This window comes from Bos javanicus, chromosome 8 (assembly GCF_032452875.1).
Source record: "Bos javanicus breed banteng chromosome 8, ARS-OSU_banteng_1.0, whole genome shotgun sequence".
In the NCBI taxonomy this organism is placed as follows: domain Eukaryota; kingdom Metazoa; phylum Chordata; class Mammalia; order Artiodactyla; family Bovidae; genus Bos; species Bos javanicus.
Window position 1 is genome coordinate 36,246,165 of NC_083875.1, and position 25,345 is coordinate 36,271,509.

At 35.2% G+C, this 25,345-nt stretch overlaps 1 protein-coding gene across 13 annotated transcripts in view; it reads left to right on the top strand.

The window, feature by feature from the left end:
• Positions 1-25,345, top strand: part of PTPRD (protein tyrosine phosphatase receptor type D) — a 2,538,842-nt gene that overhangs the window by 1,612,687 nt on the left and 900,810 nt on the right. For all 13 annotated transcript variants that reach the window (XM_061425298.1, XM_061425300.1, XM_061425301.1 and 10 more), the window contains exon 9: positions 3,042-3,101. The gene's annotated coding sequence lies outside the window, so the exon portion shown is untranslated. The remainder of the gene's footprint in view (positions 1-3,041; positions 3,102-25,345) is intronic.

Here is a 25,345-nt window from a genome sequence, read left to right on the forward strand (position 1 = left end):
ATTTGCTAGTTTTTAATTTTTTTTTTTTTTTTTGGCTATGCAGCTTGTGGGATCTTGATTACCTGGTCAGGGATCAAGCCCTTACCCCCTGCAGTGGAAAGGCAGAGTCTTAATCACTGGACCACCAGGGAAGTCCCCTTGTATTCTTTTTGATGATAGTCATTCTGACAGATGTGAAATGATATCTCATTGTGGTTTTAATTTGCATTTCCCTGATGATTATCAGTGTTGAGCATATTTTCATATACCTGTTGGCTATCTGCATGTCCTCTCTAGAAAAATGTCTATTCCAGTCTTCTGCCCATTTTTTAAAAATCAGGGTGCTTCTGTTTGTTTGTTTTTGATGTTTAATTGTATCCACTGTTTCTACATTATGGATATTAAGCACTTATTGTTCATAGCATTTGCAAATATTTTCTCCCATTCAGTAGGTTGGCTTTTTTTTTTTTTTTAATGGCTTCCTTTGATATACAGAAAGCTTTTAAGTAGGTCCCATTTGTTTATTTTTGCTTTTATTTTGCTTTAGGAGACAGATCAAAAAAAGAAAGAAAGTATTGTTATGATTTATGTCATAGAGTGTCCAGCCTATGTCTTCCTCTAAAAGTTTTATAGTGTCTGGCCTTATATTTATGTTGTTAATCTATTTTGAATATAGTGTTAGAGAATTTTCTAATTTTATTCTTTTACATGCAGCTGTCAGTTTTCCCAACACCATTTATTGAAGAGACTGTCTTATCTCCATTGTATATTTTTACCTCCTTTGTTATAGAAAAATTGACCATAGTGCATTGGTTTATTTCTGAGCTCTCTATTCTGTTCTATTGATCTGTTTTTATGTAGTACCATACTGTTTTGATGACTATAGCTTTGCAATGTAGTCTGAAGTCATTAAGCATGATTCCTTCTTTCTCAATTTTGTTTTGGCCATTTTGGGTCTTTTGTGTTTCCATGAAAAATTTTAAATTATTTGTTAAGATGTGGTCTATATATACATACATATATATATATATATATATATATATATATATATATATATGTATACACACACACACATACATACACACAAAGGACTACTTTTATAATCATAAAAACAAAGGAAATTATCCCATTTGCAACAACATGGATGAACTTCAGGGGTATTATGCTGAGTGAAATAAGTAAGACAGAGAAAGATACTGCATGATATCACTTTACCTGTGGAATCTAAAAGCTACAGCAAACTAATGAAGATAACAACAACAAAAAAGAAATAGACTCACAGATATAGAGAACAAATTAATGGTTACCAGTGGGGAGAAGGCATAGTGGAGGGTCATTATAGGGGTAGGGTATTAAGAGATACAAACTATTATGTATAAAATAAACTGCAAGGCAATATTGTAAAACATAAGGAATATGCCAGTATTCCATATTAACATTCAAAATAACTATGAATGGAATATAACCTTTGAAATTGTGAATCACTGCATTGTACATCTGTAAATTATATAATAATTTACATCAAATAAACTTTAAAAAAATAGCTAAAATTTAGTACTCATTTACATGAAATCCCAGAACCAGTGATGTTTCTAGTCAGGGTCAGGTGATAGTCATCTTTGTAACACTCTAGTATGAATAGATTTTATTAGTAGAAGTAAGGAGTGATTCTAAAAGATGTGACTAAAGGACTAGTTGGGCTTCCACAGTGGCTCAGTGTTAAAGAATCTGCCTGCAATGCAAAGGCTGCAGGACATGTTGGTTCAATCCCTGGGTTGGTAAGATCCCCTGGAGGAGGGCATGGCAACCCACTCCAATATTCTTGTCTACAGAATCCCATGAACAGAGGAGCCTGGCGGCTACAGTCCATTGGGTCTCAAAGAATAAGACACAACTGAAGCAACTTAGTACGTATGCACAAAGGACTAAGCTCTTTCCTTCTTAGGAATCATTCCTTCCATAGTTCCTCAGGGATTCCAGCTACAGATAGGAACAAAGAATAAAAGATCATGTATAAGATGTTTTTAAGGCCTGGGCTGACGTGGCATGGTTTATATCTAGCTGTATTCCCTTGTGAGTAATCAGTCACATCTCACATCTATCTGGAAAAAAAAAAAAATATATATATATATATATATCTCCTGACTTTGTAACAGGACGAAATTGAAACAGTTTTCTAAACAACTAGCCAATTTCTATGATACAAGATAATGTGATAAGGAAATACACAGAGCTGTTGCATTATCTAAAAAATACATTAAAGTGTAACTTGGAGGAAGCAGGATGTTAAGGAAGGCTTTCTCCATGAGATGATGACTTCTCTGTGAATTGAAGAAGAAATAAGAATTGAACATGTGAAAAAGAGTTTAGAAGAAGGTGGTCTAAACAGAAGGAAACTATTCTAAAAACAAACAGAAATCATTAGGGTATTCTATTCTAAATTCCATCAGGAAATTAAAACAAAGTGCTTCTTTACACAGTTCAGTGTATGAATTTTGAAAAATTAATAATGAGACTATTTTCCATAAATGTAATGCTGATAAGATTTAGAATTCTTCCATGTGAGTTAGCCCCAAGATCAGTAGGAAAGGCAAAGATGTGCTTTATATTGGCTACTATGGTTTAAGTGATTCCCTTAAGAACCTTGGAGGCTTGAACCACCATAAAGACCAGAGAATGGGAAATTTGAAATATATTATGTAATTTCAGGAAGCAACTATGACACTTGTTAGACTTGATAAAATAGATATTGTAAGTAGCTAAGGTAACCATTTTATGTTAGACATGATAATCCCGTTTGAAATTGCAAAGAATGTTCAATTGTCATTACTTTCCAGCATGTGGACAAACAGACATTCATATTGAGTTGGTATTTCACTCTTTCTATTAAAAATTTTATGACATAAAATTGATACCAACTTCTTATTAACCATCTTGTTTTTTTCTCCTCTCTGTCCCTGCCCCCCGCAAAAAAAATAATGGTGAAAATATGATATGTTGAAGATAACTTAGGGTTTGAAATATTTTTAAAAATAAGTTTTTTTTTCTATTTTTCTAATTAGGTTTTGAACTTCTTGAGGCCAGGGACTGGGTCTGAAACCACATACAGTGGCTAACACAAGGTAAGTCTACAGCACGTCTGAACTCCCTCCTTTCATTAGGTCTTAGAACCAGTTGTAATGCCTGATATGCAATTGGCACTTAACAAGTATTGGTTTGAATGGATGGATGGAGGGATGAAATATTTGAACATTGTATTATTCACTTGATATTCCCCTTATAAAATATAATAAGATAGAATTGTTTTTTACTCAGGATGGCCACTTCTTCTTTTTAAATAAAATTATAACACGCTCAAAACAATGGAACAACTAGGAAAAGATTTCTCAATGAGAGATTTAATTTTCATTTTTAAATCATGGATGGTGTTCATCATAGTATGTGAGAAATCTAACAATGGGTTAATGTTTTGATCTGGAGCAGCAGATGCCTCTAGATTTAAATGTTGATTGAATTGAGCTGCTACTGCTATGAAATTATTAGCCCTCAGCAGTGCTCTCGCCTACATACTTTATTTTGGTTCTTCTAGAAGCTATAAGCTATTTATTGTTAATGAGAGAATAAAGTGAGAAAACAGATTAGCAAATAGATTAAAAAAATTTAAATGTCTAATCTCTGTTAAACAATTACAGGGTTATCAATTTTTACTGCTTTGCAACAAAACTTTGCTATTAACACAGCTTTGTTATCTTCAATATCTTTTCTCTAATGTGTTATTTATCATAATAATACTTTTTGATAAAATTCTCTACCAAGTACCTTTTTTACTGAAGCTTCACAATTAGCTTCTAATCTTAAAATGATAATTTTTTAAAATAATTATTTCCTATGCTTGCTAAGATATTTGATCCATCAGCTCACCACTTAAAACTATTACTAGTAAAAATATGTGATGAATTATAAAATAAGCCAAATTGTTTTTAATTAATGTTTCTAAATGCAAATTATATAAATGAAGGTTACAAAGTTTAGAAGTTCCCTAGCATACTCAAATACTCTTATCTGCTAAAAATATTGCATTCTCAGCATAAAAGACAGGATCCCATCTCCCATATTCCCTGTTAACCTTATTTTGGGATTAATGTTTATGACTCTAATAAAAAAGCAAGTATCTGTATATATAGAAAAGGTACACAAATATCATTCAGAAACCAAAATGCCATTAAAGTCAAATAAGATGAGGTTTAAACAAACAAATGAGATGGAGATTGTAGAAAATTTAATTTCATTCTCTCCTGTTTCCCCTTTGGCTCCTCAGTGTTTCTATTTTATACATTAAGATTCAGCTCACTTTCACCCTAAAGCTTTCTTGGATATTCCCCATCAAAACAAAGCTTTATTCTTCCTCTGAACTCCTATATGCCTTTGTTCATAATAACTTATGATACTAATGATTCTGCTTTACGGTTCAGCTATTATATAGAATCAGCATTTTCTGAGTACGTTATGTTCTGGAGTTAATTTAAAAACCAGTTGTTTGGGAATCCAAATGACTTATTCCCATAGGACTAATAATAGAAATAACGTTTCTGTCTTTTTGTTTTTTTAAGTTTTGTTGCTGTCTGATCTAGTGCGAGTTGAAATATTTCAAATATACCTCCATTCTGACATTGCTTCTTCAGAACAAATCAATTCTATTCTCAGGGGCAAATTGCATAGATTCTAAACCTGTACTTGCTTGGATTCTTTGTTATTTACTAGCTGCTGAATCTTAGGCAAATTATTCAGATATATGTGTTTGAGATGTTTTATTTGCAAAGTGCAGAAATAATTGTACCAACTTCTTTAGGCTGTTGTGAAGATTAAATGAGTTCATATGTGAACAGTGCTTTAGATCAGTACCTGACTTACACTAGGGTGTGTATAAGTTAGCTATAGATGTCGTCATTATTGTTTTCACTGAATCTTGGAGTATCAGGAACTTATCTGCCCACATATATACATGTTTGAAAGTAGAAATATGCAACACATTTTAGAAGCTCATCTTCTATAGATAGGCAAGATACTGAATTATAGAATACAGTGTCTCATGTCAGAAAGATCATAACTAACTATCTCTTCTATAAAATAGCAATCAAATGCTTTTTTAGTATACTTGTATTTCCAGGATGAGTTAAAATGGAAACAAAATACTGTAGCCATCTTTACCTCATCACAAATATGAAATGAAAGTAAAAATAGCAGTGGTTCTTAATCATATGATTTATTGAACCCTTAGGATGTGCCAAGCAAAAGGTGGAAGGCTTTACATGTTATCCACACATCCTCCAATTACAGATGAAGATATGGGTAGTCAAAGAGGCAAAGATCTTTCATTGCTAATGAGAGTTAGATTGAGAATACAAACCCCTTTTCTGACTTTTAAATCTTATAGTATTTCTACTCTACCCAAAACAGCACTCTAAGCCAAGTCCAAAAGTTTGTTGATATTTGTTGTTTTCAGATTAATATTTATATATTCCAAGATCTTTTTAGGAATTGTTCTGCCACCTAACAAGTTTATCTAGTTCTTTGTAGTTCTGCTTTCTCTGTGTTTTCTACAAAAATCTAAGACATTTTAACCAAACAATTGGGTGAAGCCCAGTACACTTATTTAAGGTATGATAGTTGATCAATATTTCCCAAATTGTCTTCTTGTTCATTTATCCAAGATCACCAGCTCATTCATAGTATTGCCTCAGAGCATTGAGTTAGAAATTCTTCTTTCCCTTTCTAGTCCATGAATTCTGTATCATCCATTTTGAATGTAGGCATCTAAATCTAACACTTTACAAAGTGCTTAACTTCTTAAATCTTGCCAAAGAAAAGACAGCTTTCTTATTTAATGTATCCCTTATTCCTTAAATATATTTAAACTTTATTTGTTGCCATGCATATTATGTGCAAAGCAATCTGCACACCTATCTTATTTACTTTTCACATTAAACCTCTGAGGTCAGTACTATAATTATTTCCACTTAAGGATGAGGGACCGAAAAACTGAAGAAACTATCCTACCCAAAGTCATACAAGTGGTACACGTATCAGAATTCAAATCCGGTGGAACTCCAGAGATGACAAGTGCCTCTGCATTTTAATATGGTCCTTCTTTGCTCTGGGTTGAGAAAACCAAAACCATCCTACTAGATGGCAAAAGTGTGAGGCTTCCGTTATCTTGCCAGTCCCTGCTTAACTGTTTGGATTGTAAATTTTTTTGAAAGGAGGGTCTGTGTCTTTATTCATGTTTCTGCTCCTCGCAATAATAAATACACTATCTTGTAATTAAAGGTTCAAAACACTTTGCCTTAAAGCCATTGACCAAGTTTAGTCAATTTGGTTATATTAGTTTTCTTCTTCATGTAATTGTCAGTTTAACATTTCATAGTTGAATCAAGCTAATGCTAGCCAGAAACTGTGAAAATGTCATAATTTGAAAATTCACAGATTTGTGGGGTGAACATGATATTATTGTGAATTCTATAGCCAAATGTTTTGCTTATTTTGGCAAACATGATTTAGTTTCTTGTTAATGATAATATTTGAATATTTGCTGTGCCACATCATATTTTACTATAAGGACCAATGCCAATACCTATAAATATTTTCATATAAGAGTAACCATCTGGAATTTTAGTCAATTTTGGAATCTTGTCAGTTAAGAAAGTCAGAAATACTATAATTTCTTTAGGTGATGTTAAGAGTTGTTTATAAAATTCTGACTAGCACTATTTTAGAGAAATAAACCAAATCTGTTAACAAAAGCAGCCCATTTAGCGACCCTGATATTAGTTTTTTTTTTAGTGAAAAAGTAACAATTATACAGTGGAAGTGACAAATAGATTCAAGGGATTGAATCCGATAGAATGTCTGAAGAACTATGGACAGAGTTTCCTGACATTGTACAGGAGGCAGGGATCCACACCATCCCCAAGAAAAAGAAATGCAAAAAGGCAAAATGGTTGTCTGAGGAGGCCTTACAAATAGCTGTGAAAGGAAGAGAAGCAAAAGGCAAAGGAGAAAAGGAAAGGTATACCAATTTGAATGCAGAGTTCCAAAGAATAGCAAGGAGAGATAAGAAAGACTTCTTCAGCGATCAATGCAAAGAAATAGAGGAAAACAATAGAATGGGAAAGACTAGAGATCTCTGCAAGAAAATTAGAGATACCAAGAAAACATTTCATACAAAGATGGGTTCAATAAAGGACAGAAATGGTATGGACCTAACAGAAGGACAAAATATTAAGAAGAAGTGGCAAGAATACATAGAAGAAATATACCAAAAAAACAAAAACAAAACTTCATGACCCAAATAATCAAGATGGTGTGATCACTCACCTAGAGCCAGACATCCTGGAATGTGAAGTCAAGTGGGCCTTAGAAAGCATCGCTACATTTTTATTCTTTGGCAATATGATGTTACAAAGAAATTGCCTTTTCTTCTGTTACTGTTCAGTTGGTCATCTTCATATAAGCTTAATCCTTACCAGTCTCTTACATTATTTCATTTTGCTCTGTTTTTTTTTTCCTTTCATTTTCCCTGGCATATCAATGTCTTAGTGTAGTGCAAATGAAATACCATATTTATTGCTGTCAATTTACTGTGGTGTTTTGTATTTTGGTTGTGTATTGAAATATAATCATATTAAAAAAAAAGAAAGCATCACTACAAACAAAGCTAGTGGAGGTGATGGAATTCAGATTGAGCTATTTCAAATCTTAAAAAATGATGCTGTGAAAGTGCTGCACTCAATATGCCAGCAAATTAGGAAAACTCAGCAGTGGCCACAGGACTGGAAAAGGTCAGTTTTCATTCCAGTCCCAAAGAAAGGCAATGCCAAAGAATGTTCAAACTACTGCACAATTGCACTTATCTCACACACTAGCAAAGGAATGCTCAAAATTCTCCAAGCCAGGCTTCAACAGTACGTGAACTGTGAACTTTCAGATGTTTCAGCTGGATTTCAAAAAGGCAGAGGAACCAGAGATTAAATTGCCAACATCCTTTGGATCATCAAAAAAGCAAAAGAGTTCCAGAAAAACATCTATTTCTGCTTTATGCCAAAGCCTTTGTATGGATCACAACAAACTGGGGGAAATTCCTAAAGAGATGGGAAAACCAGATCACCTGACCTGCCTCTTGAGAAATCTGTATTCAGGTCAGGAAGCAACAGTTAGAATTGGACATGGAACAACAGCCTGCTTCCAAATAGGGAAAGGAACATGTTAAGGCTATATAGTGTCACCTGCTTATTTAACATATGCAGAGTACATCATGAGAAAACGCTAGGCTGGATGAAGCCCAAGCTGGAATCAAGATTGCCAGGAAAAATATCTATAACCTCAGATATGCAGATGACACCACCCTTATGGCAGAATGCGAAGAAGAGCTAAAGAGTCTCTGGATGAAAGTGAAAGAAGAGTGTGAAAAAGTTGGCTTAAAGCTCAACATTCAGAAAATGAAGATCATGGCATCTGGTCACATCACTTCATGGCAAACAGATGGGGAAACAGTGGAGACAGTGATAGACTTTATTTTCTTGGGCTCCAAAATCACTGAACATGGTGACTGCAGTCATGAAATTAAAAGATGCTTGCTCCTTGGAAGAAAAGTTGTGACCAACCTAGACAGCATATTAAAAAGCAGAGACATTAGTTTGCCCACAAAGGTCCATCTAGTCAAAGCTATGTTTTTTACAGTAGTTATATATGGATGTAAGAGTTGGACTATAAAGAAAGCTGAGTGCCGAAGAATTGATGCTTTTGAACTGTGGTGTTGGAGAAGACTCTTGAGTCCCTTGGACTGCAAGGAGATCAAACCAGTCAATCCTAAAGGAAATGAGTTTTGAACATTCATTGGAAGGACTGATGCTAAAGCTGAAGCTCCAGTACTTTGGCCACCTGATGTGAAGAACTGACTCATTTGAAAAGACCCTGATGATGCGAAAGATTGAAGGCGGGAGGAGTAGAGGACACGAGAGGATGAGATGGTTGAATGTCAGCACCGACTCAATGGACATGAGTTTGAGCAAACTGCAGGAGTTGGTGATGGACAGGGTAGCCTGGTGTACTGCAGTCCATGGGGTAGCAAAAAGTCAGACATGACTGAGCCACTGAACTAAACTGAATTGGCATTATACATAGCAGCAATCTATTCAGGTACCTATTAGAGATTTTTGATTACAGTGTTAACTTGACAATCTCAGATAAAAAACAATTTACTCAAATTAAAAGAAGGTTAATTGTGTATGCATACTGTATGGCCAGAAGAAGAAAGCTCAACAGGATGTTTCTGGGCATTTCTACTGAGAGAATTACATTTTTTTTAAATTCAGGGGTAATAATCAAAACTTTCATATTAGATCAGATCAGTCGCTCAGTCCTGTCCAACTCTTTGCAACCCCACGAATCATAGCATGCCAGGCTTCCCTGTCCATCACCAACTCCTGGAGTTCACTGAGACTCACATCCATATTATATACATAGTATTAAAAAGAAAGACTTTTTAGGATTTACTAGCAAGACAGTTTAGGAACTGTATATATATATATATATTCTAATAGTGTTTATGGGAGTTGACTCAATGCTCTCCAGCTCTCTAATTGTTAACAAGTCTTCATCATGAGTAGACTGAGTCAGATTTAATGTGTACATTTGTATGGTTAGATAATATTGGAACTGAAATACACCTTAAAGACTCTAGTCTATGCTTTGTATATAAATTTAGACCTGGAGAAGAAAAATGGGCTACCCAAAATCACAGAGATATTTGGTACAATATCTGTAATTCAGATATTTTTTCTTCTTTTACTCTACATTGAAAACAATATTATCCTTTGATGAAAAAAAAAAAGAGGAAAGAAAAGTTGAGACATAAAGACAAGGTCACATAATTCAGTCTCTTACTCTATAGGAAACTTCCCCATGACACATAGTCATTCAGTCTATGATTACCTCATTTTCATTACTGAGTAGCTCTAATTGTAAGAAGAGTCATCTTCATACTGATACAAAAATATACACGACTTTATTTCTTCCTTTAGCCTTCTGTTTTCTATGCAAAATATCCATACCTACTTCAACCATTCCTTTTATGACACGAGTTTCAGATATATTTCATCCTCTGACCCCTCCTCACAGTATCAATAAAATGTTTCATGTTTCATGTTGATGCCCAGAATTAAACATATGTGACATATGGTACCTGGAGGCTACCATAAGCTTGTGGGAACACTATTACCTCTTGATCTGACTATTGTACCTTTAGTTTTTTTTTTTTTTTAATTTTATTTTATTTTTAAACTTTACATAATTGTATTAGTTTTGCCAAATATCAAAATGAATCCGCCACAGGTATACATGTGTTCCCCATCCTGAACCCTCCTCCCTCCTTCCTCCCCATACCATCCCTCTGGGTCATCCCAGTGCACTAGCCCCAAGCATCCAGTATCATGTATCGAACCTGGACTGGCATCTCGTTTCATACATGGTATAAATTGTGCCTTTTGCATGATTTTGGTTGACCTCATGAAACAACTAAAACCTAAAACTATTTTTAACATCAGATCAGATCACATTAGATCAGTCGCTCAGTCGTGTCTGACTCTTTGTGACCCCATGAATCACAGAACACCAGGCCTCCCTGTCCATCACCATCTCCCGGATTTCACTCAAACTCATATCCACTGAGTCAGTGATGCCATCCAGCCATCTCTTCCTCTGTGGTCCCCTTTTTCTCCTGCCCCCAATCCCTCCCAGCATCAGAGTCTTTTCCAATGAGTCAACTCTTCGCATGAGGTGGCCAAAGTACTGGAGTTTCAACTTTAGCATCAATCCTTCCAAAGAACACCCAGGGCTGATCTCCTTTAGAATGGACTGGTTGGATCTCCTTGCAGTGCAAGGGACTCTCAAGAGTCTTCTCCAACACCACAGTTCAAAAGCATCAATTCTTCGGTGCTCAGCTTTCTTCACAGTCCAACTCTCACATCCATACATGACCACAGGAAAAACCATAGACTTGACTAGACAGATCTTTGTTGGCAAAGTAATGTCTCTGCTTTTGAATATGCTATCTAGGTTGGTCATAACTTTTCTTCCAAGGAGTAAGTGTCTTTTAATTTCATGGCTACAGTCACCATCTGCAGTGATTTTGGAGCCCCCAAAAAATGAAGTCTGATACTGTTTCTACTGTTTCTCCATCTATTTCCCATGAAGTGATGGGACCAGATGCCATGATCTTCGTTTTCTGAATGCTGAGCTTTAAGCCAACTTTTTCACTCTCCTCTTTCACTTTCATCAAGAGGCTTTTTAGTTCCTCTTCACTTTCTACCATAAGGGTGGTGTCATCTGCATATCTGAGGTTATTGATATTTCTCCCGGCAATCTTGATTCCAGCTTATGTTTCTTCCAGCCCAGCATTTCTCATGATGTACTCTGCATAGAAGTTCAATAAGCAGGGTGACAATATACAGCCTTGACGTACTCCTTTTCCTATTTGGAACCAGTCTGTTGTTCCATGTCCAGTCCTAACTGTTGCTTCCTGACCTGTATATAGGTTTCTCAAGAGGCAGGTCAGGTGGTCTCTATAAAAAAAAGCAGGGGGGGCTTCCCTTGTGGTTCAGCTGGTAAAGAATCCACCTACAATGCAGGAGACCTGGGTTCAATCCCTGAGTTGGGAAGATCCCCTGGAGAAGGGAAAGGCTACCCACTCCATTACTCTGGCCTGGAGAATTTCATGGACTGTATAGTTTATGGGATTGAAAAGAGTCAGACACGACTGAGCGACTTTCACTTTCACTTTCTTTGCTATAAAAATAAGGTGTCCATACCTATTTTAAAATTGGATTGTTGTTTTTATCATGTTTAAGTCAATATTGACAGAATTAAACATATTTCCTATCAACAGCACCATAAACATCAACACAGGGTTATATAAGTTGAGGTATGTTCCTTAAAATGGGCAGTAAGTATTTTTTGAGTCCTAAGATTCTAAGAATTGTTAAGATAATCTTTTGTATAAATATGTATAAAAGATAATATTTTGATAAATATGCCATGCATGATCTTAGATAATTTATTAACAAAGATTTTAGGGGCTAATTGTTTTGGTGGTGAATGGCATAGACCTAAAGATTTTTTTTATATAAAAATCTCATTTTTTAACAAATCTTGGAATGGTTTCAAACTTTAGGGAAAAAAAAGACTTCTAAATCTAATCCCAGATTTTCCCGTGCAAAACCATATTTTGTAAATCATATTTTAAAAGATCAGAAATCACCTGTAGTTGCAAAATGGAATTATGAAATTTCCTATGTAATATTTTTGGTTTGAAACAGCTGTCTACAGTTTACTTGAAATTTTCATATTACTATAATTTAAAACTATAGTAATATCAAAAGAAGATTACATCTGTATAATATTTTCTCCTTGATCACAAGGATTGTGCTCCTAAAAATCTTTGAGACAGATGAATCTTTATATTATAAATATATACTTTATAAGGTTATATTTATACCAATATAAGTTTGTATACATAATTTTATCTTCATTAAAGTAGGTAGACATAATAAAGGCATAGTTGTAATAATTTATCTTAGAGTAATTGTGTACAAAGTCATTTCTTCCTTCTTCTATTCGTTGAATATTTATTAACCAGTCAGTGCCCTAGATGATTGAGATACAAAGGTGAAAAAAAAAAAGTGGAACTTGCCCTTAAAGGCGAAATTTACAATGTTTTGCAGGGACAACATGAAGGAAAATAAATGAAACAGTGTTTTATAGTATCTTTAAAAGTAAAAACATGCATAGGCTAAAATTGGGGCAAACCACTACAGTACCTTACAGTAGACTAGGTGCTCCAGATTCTGGTGATACAGAGTTGAACAAAAAAATTTACATTAGAGTAGGGGAGGCAGATGGTAAAGAAAAACAGAATATATTACATAGTGACAAGCAGGAGTGAGATTTAAAATATTTAACAACCAGCACAAATGGGTACCTAGTTGTCAAATAGACATGTAGCCACTCAGAAGGGAAGTTTATTCCACCTGCCAAATATCAGACTTGATAGGGAAAATAGTCATCAGCACTGATAGGGAAAGTAAAGTAGGGAGGGAACATTAAAGCATCAAGTTAAGAGAATACTGAAATTTTAGAAATTTTGGACTGAGGGATGATTTCTGAGTAAAATTCTCAAGAAAGTAGAAGAGGTATTCATATAGATATTGGTGGAAGACAGGGTAACAGCAGGTATAAAGGCCATGGGGGAAAGCTTACATGAGCTGAGCTACAGCAGAGCTCAGCTGTAGCCCAGCATGGCTGAAGTGATAGGAGAAGAAGACCCTCGTAGCTCCTAGTGAGAACATTGACTTTTGTTCTACATGAGATACTCTGTCACTAAAGGTTCTGAATAGCAGAGTGACATATTTAGTCATATTGAAAGAGGATTTTTTTGGCTTCTGGGTTGAAAACTAATCAAGCCAGGATCAGTGGCAGGAATACTAGGACAGGAACTGTTGCAATAATGCAGGCAAGGGGTGGACCAAATTAGGTTTTTGGTAATTGGTGGGGTGGTTGAATTTTGGATCAGCATTGCTTTGAAAGAGCTACTTGGATTTGCCAACAAACCAGATGTGGGATATAGGAAAGTAAGCCCAGGGATGACTATCTGGAAATAGTTGTCCATGTGAAACTCTTTACTAGTGCCTAGGGAGCACAAAGGGGGATAAGACAGACATAATCTATCTAGGATGGACAGCCAAGTAAATAAACAATCAAGAGAGTTCAGATAGTCCCTAAATATGGGAAGAACTGGAGATCATGATAAGGTTGCTTAACCTAGTCCAAATAGGTGGGGAACTGCTTTCTCAGGAACAAAAAATGATGTCTGAGTCTAAGGGTGAAGCTAATTCATTCAATGAGGAGAGGGCTTTGGGGAAAGGGAAAATGTGCTGAACTTACTTGCTTTCAATTCCAAACACTTGAAATTTGCTAATAGCTTATTAATAACTTCATTGCTATGTTTCTTTAAGAGTAGTATATCCTTATCAAACTATTTATTGCTTTGGGCAGGAAGTTATTTTAAAGGCTATATTCTAATTCATTCTTTTTTTCAAAAAATATTTGTGGATCACCCATTTTGTGCTTGGCTTTCTGTCCTGGGTGCTGGGTTCCAGGATGAATTATATCTGAATCCTGCCCTCAAGGAGCTTAGTATATATTTTTATTCTTAACATCTAAATTGTTAAATTCACTAAAATATGCATTTATTGTTTCAAGTTGCTAATACACTACATTTATAATTCCATACATGGTATGAGTTACCTAAGTTCAGTTCAGTTCAGTTCAGTCGCTCAGTCATGTCTGACTCTTTGAGACCCCATGAATTGCAGCACGCCAGGCCTCCCTGTCCATCACCAACTCCCGGAGTTCACTCAAACTCAAGTTCATCGAGTCGGTGATGCCATCCAGCCATCTCATCCTCTGTCGTCCCCTTCTTCTCCTGCCCCCAATCCCTCCCAGCATCACAGTCTTTTCCAATGAGTCAACACTTCACAGGAGGTGGCCAAAGTACTCGAGTTTCAGCTTTAGCATCATTCCTTCCCAAGAAATCCCAGGGCTGATCTCCTTCAGAATGGACTGGTTGGATCTCCTTGCAGTCCAAGGGACTCTCAAGAGTCTTCTCCAACACCACAGTTCAAAAGCATCAATTCTTCGTTATCAGTTCTAACTTAGTTACCTAAGTTACTAACTACTTAATAGATTACCCTAAATGCATGCTGTTTTTATCACCCCCCCCTGAAAAATATCCTTAGCACCTATTAAATGTTGTAGCCTATAATAATATTGTTTAATAATAAATATATGGCTTTCCCAGCTCTAGCCCTATTTTTGCTACAGATCATTGAGACAGCCATGAAAAGTTTATATACTTTTATATTTTGTGAAGATTTATTATACGAACTTTACTTATAGGATCTATGCCAAGAGGCTCTTACATCATTGCTCCTATTAAGGGTTTTTTCATATATGTATAATCAATCATTAATAATCTTGAATTTAGTTACCACTTAGAGAAGATTAATTTTCTCCTCATTGACACATTTACTTGCAATCTCTCTCCCCTTTCTAATAGCAAATACTTCCACAGAATTCTAATTTCTATCAGCATATTTGACTTTAATATATGCTTTCCATATATTCACAGTTGTTTCTCTACTTATAAATTTCCATTTTAACATGCTTGTCTAAACATTGATTTTAAAGCTTTATGATTCAGGACCCCAGGAATCATTTTCTTCAGTTTTTGTCATGATCATTCCCTTTACTTGAGGAATAAAGATTCTTCTTTCTAATTCTCTGTGAAATCAAGTATAATTGTGTTCATATTGAAAAGAAATACCAATACTGATTATAAATACACTTTAATGTGAATATAATTTTATAATCAGAGTTACTCCATCCCACACCAATTTTCCCTTCAGATTTTGTAGGGAAAAGGAATTGATCTGGCAGCAAACTCAAAGTTATGGATCTGCGAAAGTTATTAACCTCTCAATGCCCCATTTAGCTTTTCCCATTTCACAAGAATCAATGATAAACACACCCATTCATTTTATGTTTCTCATTAAAGCAGAAAGTTAACACAAAATGAGTGCCTCTTGCTTTGTCTTTCAAGTTGATAATGTGTGTATTATTCTAAGAACATGACACCACCACCCTGGTAGTACCACAGCCTGGCAGGTGCTCATTAAGCTTCCCTGGATAGCTGTACCTGTGATGTAGCCAAGTCAATAATCCAGTTTAAGTTGTACTTGATTTGAAAGTACATAGTCACCATGCTTCTTCTGAATGGACTTAATTCCACAGATCCAAATGCTGGCTTATTATTATTATGGGCCATCTTTCTACCCATTTGCTCTCATCCCCAAGTCAATTGTTTCAAGACTGGGAAGTCTGAGGTTGAGAAATGATGGTTTTTTTTTTTTCACTTCCTCTCTTCCTGCCTGTTTCTCTAGATTGGAGAGAGATCATCAGTAAATGAATATTTATTATATTTAGGGCAATCGTTTTTCGTCCAACTGTCTTTCCAAAGCTTTTTGTTTCCCCAGCACCCACTTAACCACAACAGTGAAACAGTGGAACTGCTTGTCGCCTTCCATTGAAAATTAGATTTTGGCCCTAAGCCAAGCTGCCTGAGCCAGCACTAATATAATTCACAACTGGAAGAAGACAATCAATTAATCAATACTATAATTTGGAACTGACCATGGTAGTAACACTCACAGCTATTAGACTCAACTGAATGACACCATTTAGAATTAATGAGGTAGCAAGAGCAGGCAAATCAAAGACTCATTTAAAGACTTTTTCCCCTAAAATCAAACTGCCCACTCTATTTTGTTATTTTTTTTTTCCTTATTTAGTGATACTGGAGTGAAGTTTAATGTAAGAATTTGAAGGACAAAGAATCATATTCATTGCAGTGATTTTGAACAAGAATTTTAATGAACCTTTTAGGTATGGATTTCAGGAAAATAATTCAGTTCAACGTTAGACTCTTCTCAGAAATCTAAAAAAAATGACTTAAAATTAGTTTTCTAATCTTCTTTGTGCTTTCCTTGATCCAATCTTATATAATCAAAAAATGGCATACATTGGATAAATAACCACCTTTGAAATTTCAAAATTTTAAAATAAGTTCCAGAAAACCTCTATGGTTCACTCTGTTTTAAACCTACAAAAAATAAATAAATAAAAATGTAAAAACATACAGGATCTGTGATGTTTGCAAAATGACAACAAATACCAACTCCCCCTGGTACTTCCTGGCAAAACCATCAAGTCATACAGATCTTGTTAATAAGACAAGGGTTTCTCTAAAGCCATTGACTAAATATTTATAATGATATGTCATTAAGCTAACCAGGAAGTTTGAGCCTTTGTTGGTGTATCAGTTTTCTTTGGATTGGGCATTCCTAACCTCTGACTAGATAAATTTTTAGAATGTGTCTAAATGCGAAATCTCAAAAGTTAGCCCAGGGACATTTAAGTGTGGTAATTTTTGTTTTTCAAGTTGAAAGCAAAATACAAAAGAATTTCCATTAAATCTGGCAGAAAACAGGAAGGAGAAATGACATAGCTATGCATTTTGTATTACCAGGCATCTGAGGGGTATGATTTGACCAGCAACATATCAAAATCCATATAGACAGATGCTCCACTTTTAAATAAAATTATAATTGACATATATTAGTTTCAGATGTACAACATAATGATTTGGTATTTGTATATATTTCAAAATTATCACCAGTTAGTCAAGTTCATTGTTTTAAATTAGGAAACTCAGATTAGAATCATCCCTCTTTAAGCTCCTCATTTTATTACAACAAACTGAAGAAAGGTAACTGCAGGAGTATAGCCCTGTAATTTATATTTTCTTTCCAAATACTCACCATGTATTAATAACCAAAAGGTCACTGAAAAAAATTTAGGAGCCCTCATAGTGTAGAGTCAGAAAGCCTATGATATAGAGTTGGTTAAAAATCAAGATAGAATTATTTTTAATGTGAGCTTTTAATATATTACCTGTGGTATATTTTTAAATCTTATAAATTAGTAACTTTTTAGAAATATTAAAATTTTTAGATGAGAAAATTAAAGAAAATAAGATGGGCTCTAAGATTTGCTAAGCGAATAGCATATTAGACAAAATGGAAGCATTCAATTAGAAAGTCAGTGTATGTAAAGTTTAAAAATAAAATAAAATTTAAAAAAAAAGATTAAAAAAAAAGAAAGTCAGTGTAATTTTGTCCATATTAATTTCCATTTATATGAATATATATAATTTATATAATTATATATGCATATCATATATATTTATATAAATTATATATGCATATCATATAATTTATAGCACCCAATGATTGTTTCCTACTAAAAGAAGGATATATTCTAAATAAATGACACTTCATGAAATGGAGCACATGTCCAATTTAATATAGCACTTTTTATTGTGAAGAGACACAGGAAAGCATTCATTTTCATTCTATTTGCCTACACTAGATTAGGGGTTCCATGATGGCTCATGTAAAGAATCGCCTGCCAATGCAAGAGATGTATGAGAGGCAGGTCTGATCCCTGGGTTTGGAAGATCCACTGGAGAAGGAAATGGAAACCCTCTCCAGTATTCTTGCTTAGAAAATCCCATGGACAGAGGAGCCTGGTGGGTTACAGTCCATGGGGTTGCAAGAAGTTGGACATCTCTTAGTGACTAAACAACGACAAATAGTTCTTAGATTGCTAAGCTTTCTAGAACAAGGCTTAGTCACCTCTTTTGTTTTTAAAGAGCCACATCATAAATATTTTAAGACCTTGTGGGCCACACACACTCTTCAGCAAGAGAATTAGAACCTGGTAAACTCTGCTATTTTATATGAAAATAATTATATAAGAATGACTAGACATGAATTTGCAACAATAAAACTATTTACAGAAAGAAGTAATAGGCCAAAGTTAACCTATGGACTGTGGATTGCCCAGTTTTCTTGTAGAAACTAAAGCAAAGATAGAGTCAGTTATCTGATTTTAAGGTAAAAGTCTACTCCAAGGAATGGTAGCTTTCTCTGACCCCAGAATGTGAGCCAAAGCTCAGTAAGGACAGTTTGATAGTGGAAAGTGTCCATTATATCCCTGCAATGATTAAAACAGCATGTTTCATGCAGCAGCTGGTTACAGCCCATGAACATCTGTGAAGTAAGTGTAAAACTCAGCATAAAATTTAATATTTAGTCTTTTGTAAACCAAAATAATAGATTGTTCTCTTTATTTTTAATTGGATATTATGGCAATGGCATTTTATGATTGGGGATCTTCATTCTTCTTAAGTCTGCTTCACTTTGCTTCTTTTGTTTGTCATTGTTACCAAATGGAAAGATGACTCTCCCTGCATGGCATAAGAAGCAATATACTATCTTGCATTATATTTAAAAAGCTGAGAACCACATCAGTGTTAAAACATGGCTGAGCATTATTATGGGATTAGTGAAGAATATAAGAAAGGAATTAGAACCTGACAGGGAAGATGGGATTTAAATTTTTTAAAAAGTGTAATGAATATTATGATAATGAGGAGACTCATGTTCTGGATTTAGACTCCTTGGTTCTGAATTTCTGGTCCACTATTTATAAACAATGTGACCTTTAGCATATTCCTTAAACTCTGTCTGACTTGATTTCTTCAACTTTAGAATGAAGATGGTAACAATGCCTTTCTCACTGAGTTGAAAGTGTCAAGACTTAGTACACTGGCACATTGCTGCTGCTGCTGCTGCTGCTGCTAAGTCGCTTCAGTGGTGTCCAACTCTGTGCGACCCCATAGACAGCAGCCCACCAGGCTCTTCTGTCCCTGGGATTCTCCAGGCAAGAGCACTGGAGTGGGTTGCCATTTCCTCCTCCAATGCATGAAAGTGAAAAGTCAAAGTGAAGTCACTCAGTAATGTCTGACTCGTAGTGACCCCATGGACTGCAGCCCACCAGGCTCCTCCATCCATGGGATTTTCCAGGCACATAGCTAGTACTTAGTATTTAACTTAGCTAGTGCATATATTCAAGAGTGAGATTCTGGGCTGTGATGGAAGTTTTCAGAGGCAGGTGTCTGATCCAGCTGAATGACTCCTAAATCTTTTATATCCATAGGTAGATTTTTTGAAGAGGTATTTTGTAGAAGGTGTTTACTAAATGTCTTCTTCCCCTAGTGCGCACATACAGACACACAAGGACACACGCACTAAAGGGCCTCTAAAAAGACCTGTTAGAAAGCATAATATGTATCCCTTCAATCTAGAAGATGTAGTGGATGAGTGTCTGAGCCAGGCATGAGAAGTCTATGAAAGAGGAGCTGGTTAAGGTAGTCTCTTGGAGTATAGGGGAATTTGAAAATGTTAATGGCACCTTCGGAGTTTGTAGGGACAATGGATTTGTGAGCATTTCCTCATGACCACTTTGGAAATTCACAGGCGAGGAAGCTGCTGCAGAGTAGTCTAAACCTTCACAAGCAGTTCAGCTAGAGGGGTGAAGGCCCTTGGACAGAAAGAAGGGTCTGAATTCCAAGTGCCTGGGAACTGTGCAAGAGAGCTCTCTGGGGCAGGAGTAGGAGGGGAATTCCCCCATATTACACAAATGAACACAAGAAAGTCAGCTTTAGATATCTTCAAAGGTTCACAGAGTACTGAAATTGCCTCACCTCCACAGATTCAGCCAAGCAATGACTTTGTTTCGCTCTCCTGTGTTCCCTTTTCTCTATCCCCACTTCAAAAGAGTTAGAAACCTCAGTAAATAAGATGGGTGAGAGGAACAGAAGTGATTCAACATAAAAGCAAACCCAGAATTTTGACACATTCATGAGATGAGGCATTTTAATTACTGAATTGAAACTGTGTTTTGTGATTTAGAGTCACTATAGGTTGTTTTAATGCCTAAAAGTGGGCAGAAAAGCAGTTATGCCTGCCTGAATTTTCATCTGGGGACAGAGTAAGAACTGACCCCTATGAAAAATGTAAAAGGTCAACAAGTATGAAAAAAACTATTTTGTTAATACATTTGGCTATTTTAAGATTATACTTAATAATTTATACCTATTCAATATTACAGTCATTTATTATATCTGTTTCAGTGTATTGGAATCACATTTAGGACCCTGTATTTCTTTATGATAAATAAGTCCTGAACATTTCTTATGGTCCAGGCACCATAATAAGCACCGGAAATGAAGGAATAAAGTACATTTCATAAGTCTAGTAGGAAAAATGGACATCTAAATAAATGTGTGAGGAAGAGTAATGCTGACCCCTTTCAAGATGTCAGCATCCTAATCCCTAGAACCTATAAAACATTAGCTTGCATGGCAAAGGGGATTTTGCAGATATGATTAAGTTAAGTTAATCTCTCCATATTGAGATGGAGAGATTATTGTGGGTTACCCCGGTGAACCTGGTTTAATTATCAGGATCCTTAAAGGAAAAGAGAGAAGTGAGGGAAAGTCAGATAAGATGTGATAACAGAAACAGAGGTCTGAGAGAGAAATTTGAAGATGTTATCTAGCTGGTTTTGAAAATAGAGGAGGGGGCCTGAAGCAAGGGATGTAGGCAGCCTTGATAAGAAAGAAAAAGTAAGGAAATTAATTCTTTCTCAGACCCTCTAGAAGGAACACAGAACTGATGACTCATTTTAGATGTCTGACTTCCAAAACTGTAATAATAATAAATATGTGTTGTTTTGGCCCACAAATTTTGTGGTAAATTATTACAGCATCAACAAGAAACCAATACAACAGGTAATAGTAATAAAACATGAAAATATGATAGGAAAAATACATAAATGTTGAAGTCATATTTCAGTAGGATTTATTTAACTAATTCAAGAATCCAAGAAGGGCTACTTCAGAAAGTGATATGTAAACTAAGACTAAAAGGATGAATAAAATCAGCTAGGAAAGAGGAGTAATGAAGAATATTCCAAAGAAGTGAAATAATATGTGAAGGCTTAGAGGAGGGCAAGAGCAAGTTATTAATATATCTCAAAAAACTGGAAGAAATTCAATATGTCAGGACAACAACATTTAGGAGGAGATTGAGTGATGAGGCTGTTGAGTGTATTAAGATAAGATTATGAAGAGTCTAATCATTATTATGTGTTTCAAAGCTTGAACTTAATCATAAGAGCAATGGGAAGGTTGTAAAGGATTTTAAGCAGGGGAATGTCATAATCCCTAATGCACTGCAGGGAGTGGAATAGAGGAGAGAGATGTTGAAGAAAGGAAGGACAATTAAGAAGAGGTGGGATAGATTGAGTGACCACAGTGTATGGGTTTATCTCTGAACTTTCTATCCTATTCCATTGATCTATATTTCTAGTTCTGTGTCAGTGCCTTACTGTTTTGATTATTGTACCTTTGTAGTATAGTCTGAAGCCAAGAAGCTTGCTTCCTCCAGTTCCATTTTTTCCCCCTCAGGATTCCTTTGGCTTGTGATGGTCTTTTGTATTTCCATACAAATTATGATTTTTTTTTGTCCTAATTCTGTGAAAGTTACAAATGTAGAAAATAAACTTATGGTTACCAGGGGGAAAAGGGGGGAGGGATAAATTTGAGGATTGGGATTGATGTATACACAGTACTGTGTATAAAGTAGATAACTAGTAAGGACTTAACTGTATTGCATGGGGAACTCGTTACTCTGTGATGGGCTGAATGGGAAAAGAATCTAAAAAAGAATGGATATATGTATGTGTGTGTATATATATATGTATATACATATATATGTGATTCATTTTGCTGTGCACCTGACAGAAGCACAACATTGTAAGTCAACTATACCCCAATAATTAAAACAAAAAAATAGAGGTGGCAATCATTCAGAAGGCAGGTGGTATATGCTTGGATATTGTTGGCTACTAGGGAATAGACAGAAGAATCCAGAAAGCAATTTTAAAACAGAATCTAAATGACTTGGTAGTTTACTAGATGTGAAAGTTGTCTTAGGTGGCGGGTGGCAGCATTTCAGGGAGACAGAATGCAAGAGGAAAATTAAATGTGAAAGACGAATAAGGAGATCATGAATACACTTCTCAACATGTTAGACTGAAGGTGTTTCTATGAAATATATACATGGAAATATTTAGTAAGCAGTTGGATATATATATATATATATATATATATATATATATATATACACATACATACATACAGAGCCTAGAAAAGAAGTCTGCTGGTAAGTATATTTGGCAGTCATCATTTTGCAAATCTTTCTTGAAGCTTTGGGAATAGATGATTTATCGAGGGATTCCTGGGTTAGCTTAATAAACTCTTCACAGTGAGGTAGAAGAAAAATCTGGAACTGAGTCTTGATGGTCATCAATATTTAAAGTGCAAGCAGAACCTTTAAAGCAGAATAAAAGGTCAGAGAAAGGCTGGGATTTTACCTTAAGAGGAAAGGAGATAGAAGTTCATGAAGAAAAGATTCCAACGGTATCAAATGCTTCTAAAAAGTCAAGCAAAGTAGCTGAAAATTCTCCATATTTGCAGTATGTAGGCATTGAGAGCCTGTGTGAGGACATGGTCCATGATATGCTGCAAGAAGAAATAACATTGGATGAGTTTAGGAAACTCATACAGAAAATATAGATAACACCATAAAGAATTTTTGACTGTGAAGGGGAGACAAGAGAGAGTAGGATTTGCAGAGGTAAGTTATATTGAAGAAAGGTTATTTAGTTTTTCTCTTTTTTTTAATGCTTAAAACCCATGCAGGATGAAATTCTGCTGTGACTCATCCAGAAGTAAATGAAAAATTCAAGATGTAAGCAGATGGAGAACAAGAATTTACTATATTGCTAGGGAATCCAGAGAGGAAGAGTTTCAGAGTAAAGATAGATGGTATAACAATTATGCAGATGGAAAGTCAATTCTTCCTCAACTCAACAGGGAGAAGGGAAAGATGGATGTAGGTGGTATCCTGTATAGTGAGAAGCCCAAGAGTTTCCCCCAGTGGTTTTAAGTAATCTTCTGGGTTTGAGGGAGCAGATGGATGAGCTGAAGATTTGAGGAGAGTTGGGAAGGTTTGACATAGTATCTGTGGGGAATGTGAATTACATTGTATAATGAAAAGCTAATAGGATTCACAGATACTATGGAGAGCCTGGGTAAGATTAGCAATCATGGGTGTATATAGGTACCAGTCTAACCCTTTGTGTGACATTCTGTAGCTGTGTTCAGCAGAGCTATAAAGCCTTGATGCATGTATAGGGAAAAAATGTCACTGTAAATTATTTTCTATTATATAACTTTCTGTGTAAAATGACTAAGGCAAATAGGTCATTGGATGCTCAGATATTGGCAAGAATAGAAAGGCAGGTCCTCATATTTCCTTCTTTGCCAATGCAGTTATGTTATCCTGTGGCTCTTTTAGGATTCAAGACCAGAAATCTCAATATGAAATGCCTTTTAAGACTCTACTGTAAATTAATAAGCCAAACCCCATTTCATGAAAGTTGAAAATTTTGGCTAATTATGATATATGTGTGTGTGTAGCTTATGCAGTAATGTTACCATTACATGTTCCATTACCTAGTTTGCCATTTAGAAATAAAAGTGTAGCATGATACACAAGTATAGATATATATTATCTTAAACATATTTTAAAAGTACCTATAATTTTGCCACTGATGTCAATTTACAGCTGTGTCCTTATCACCAGTAGATGTGAGGAGAATAATGTGAAATGCTGATATTCTCATTCAGAAGTCTTCATGAATATTTGTGTGTGCTCCCCCAGGATTTGATCTTATTTTTTAATTTCCATTTCTTTAATTTGGTTACCTCTCTAGCTTCTCCTTTTAATTAAAATTAAATTTAAAAATTAAATATCTACCACTAAGCCACCTGGCTTGGAGCCCAAAGAAGAGCCACACAGTATCTTCTCTTCATCTCTTGATCATGTTAGCAAATTAAATATAAACAGAAGGAAAAGTGTTCTATGTGTGAAAAGGAAGCGTTAGCTCTCCAATTGTATCTTATGACCACTCTTTATGTTCTTTTAGAAAAGAGGTTAATAGATGAATAGCTTTGCTACTTAGTCTTATCTGAAAATCAGAAAATATGCAAAGAGGCTTCAGCTAACCAACATGTGGCAGGGAATGTAGAGTTGTTCCTGAGAAGCATCTGCCTTCAGGGAATATATATTTTCCAACTCCCTTACCACTAGATGAAGCCATATTACTTACTTGCACCAGTGGAAAATGATAGGTAGTGATGAGTGACATTTCCTAGGTGAAATGATTAAGAATCAGGTATGTTTTCCCTCTGATTTCCTTCCTGATCTGTCCACTTGTTGAAGACTCTAAGATTGTTAAAAAGATAGAGTCATAAGATGGAAGCGATCCAAGTAAAAGATGACCGCATCTGGAATACCTGCTATGAATTCGGTGTGAGCAAAAATATATCTAGCCTCTGGGAATCATTAAAATGGATACCCTCAAATCTCTTTAGCCATACATTTACTGATATCTCTTGTTTACTGCTATAGACAACTTACTCTAATCAATTGTGTATTGGTTATATCCATTTTTCCAAAGCTTAATTTATTTCTAAGTTCTGGGTGCTTCTTACTTAATACATTCTTATATAAAAGTGTTTTATCTGTTGCAGAAATAAATTTACTGACTTTAAAACCATTCTGAGGTCTTTACCATAAAAATGTGACAAGTGAAATTTGCTCGGTCATGTCCAACTCTTTGCGAACCCATGGTCTATACAGTCCATGGAATTCTCCAGGCC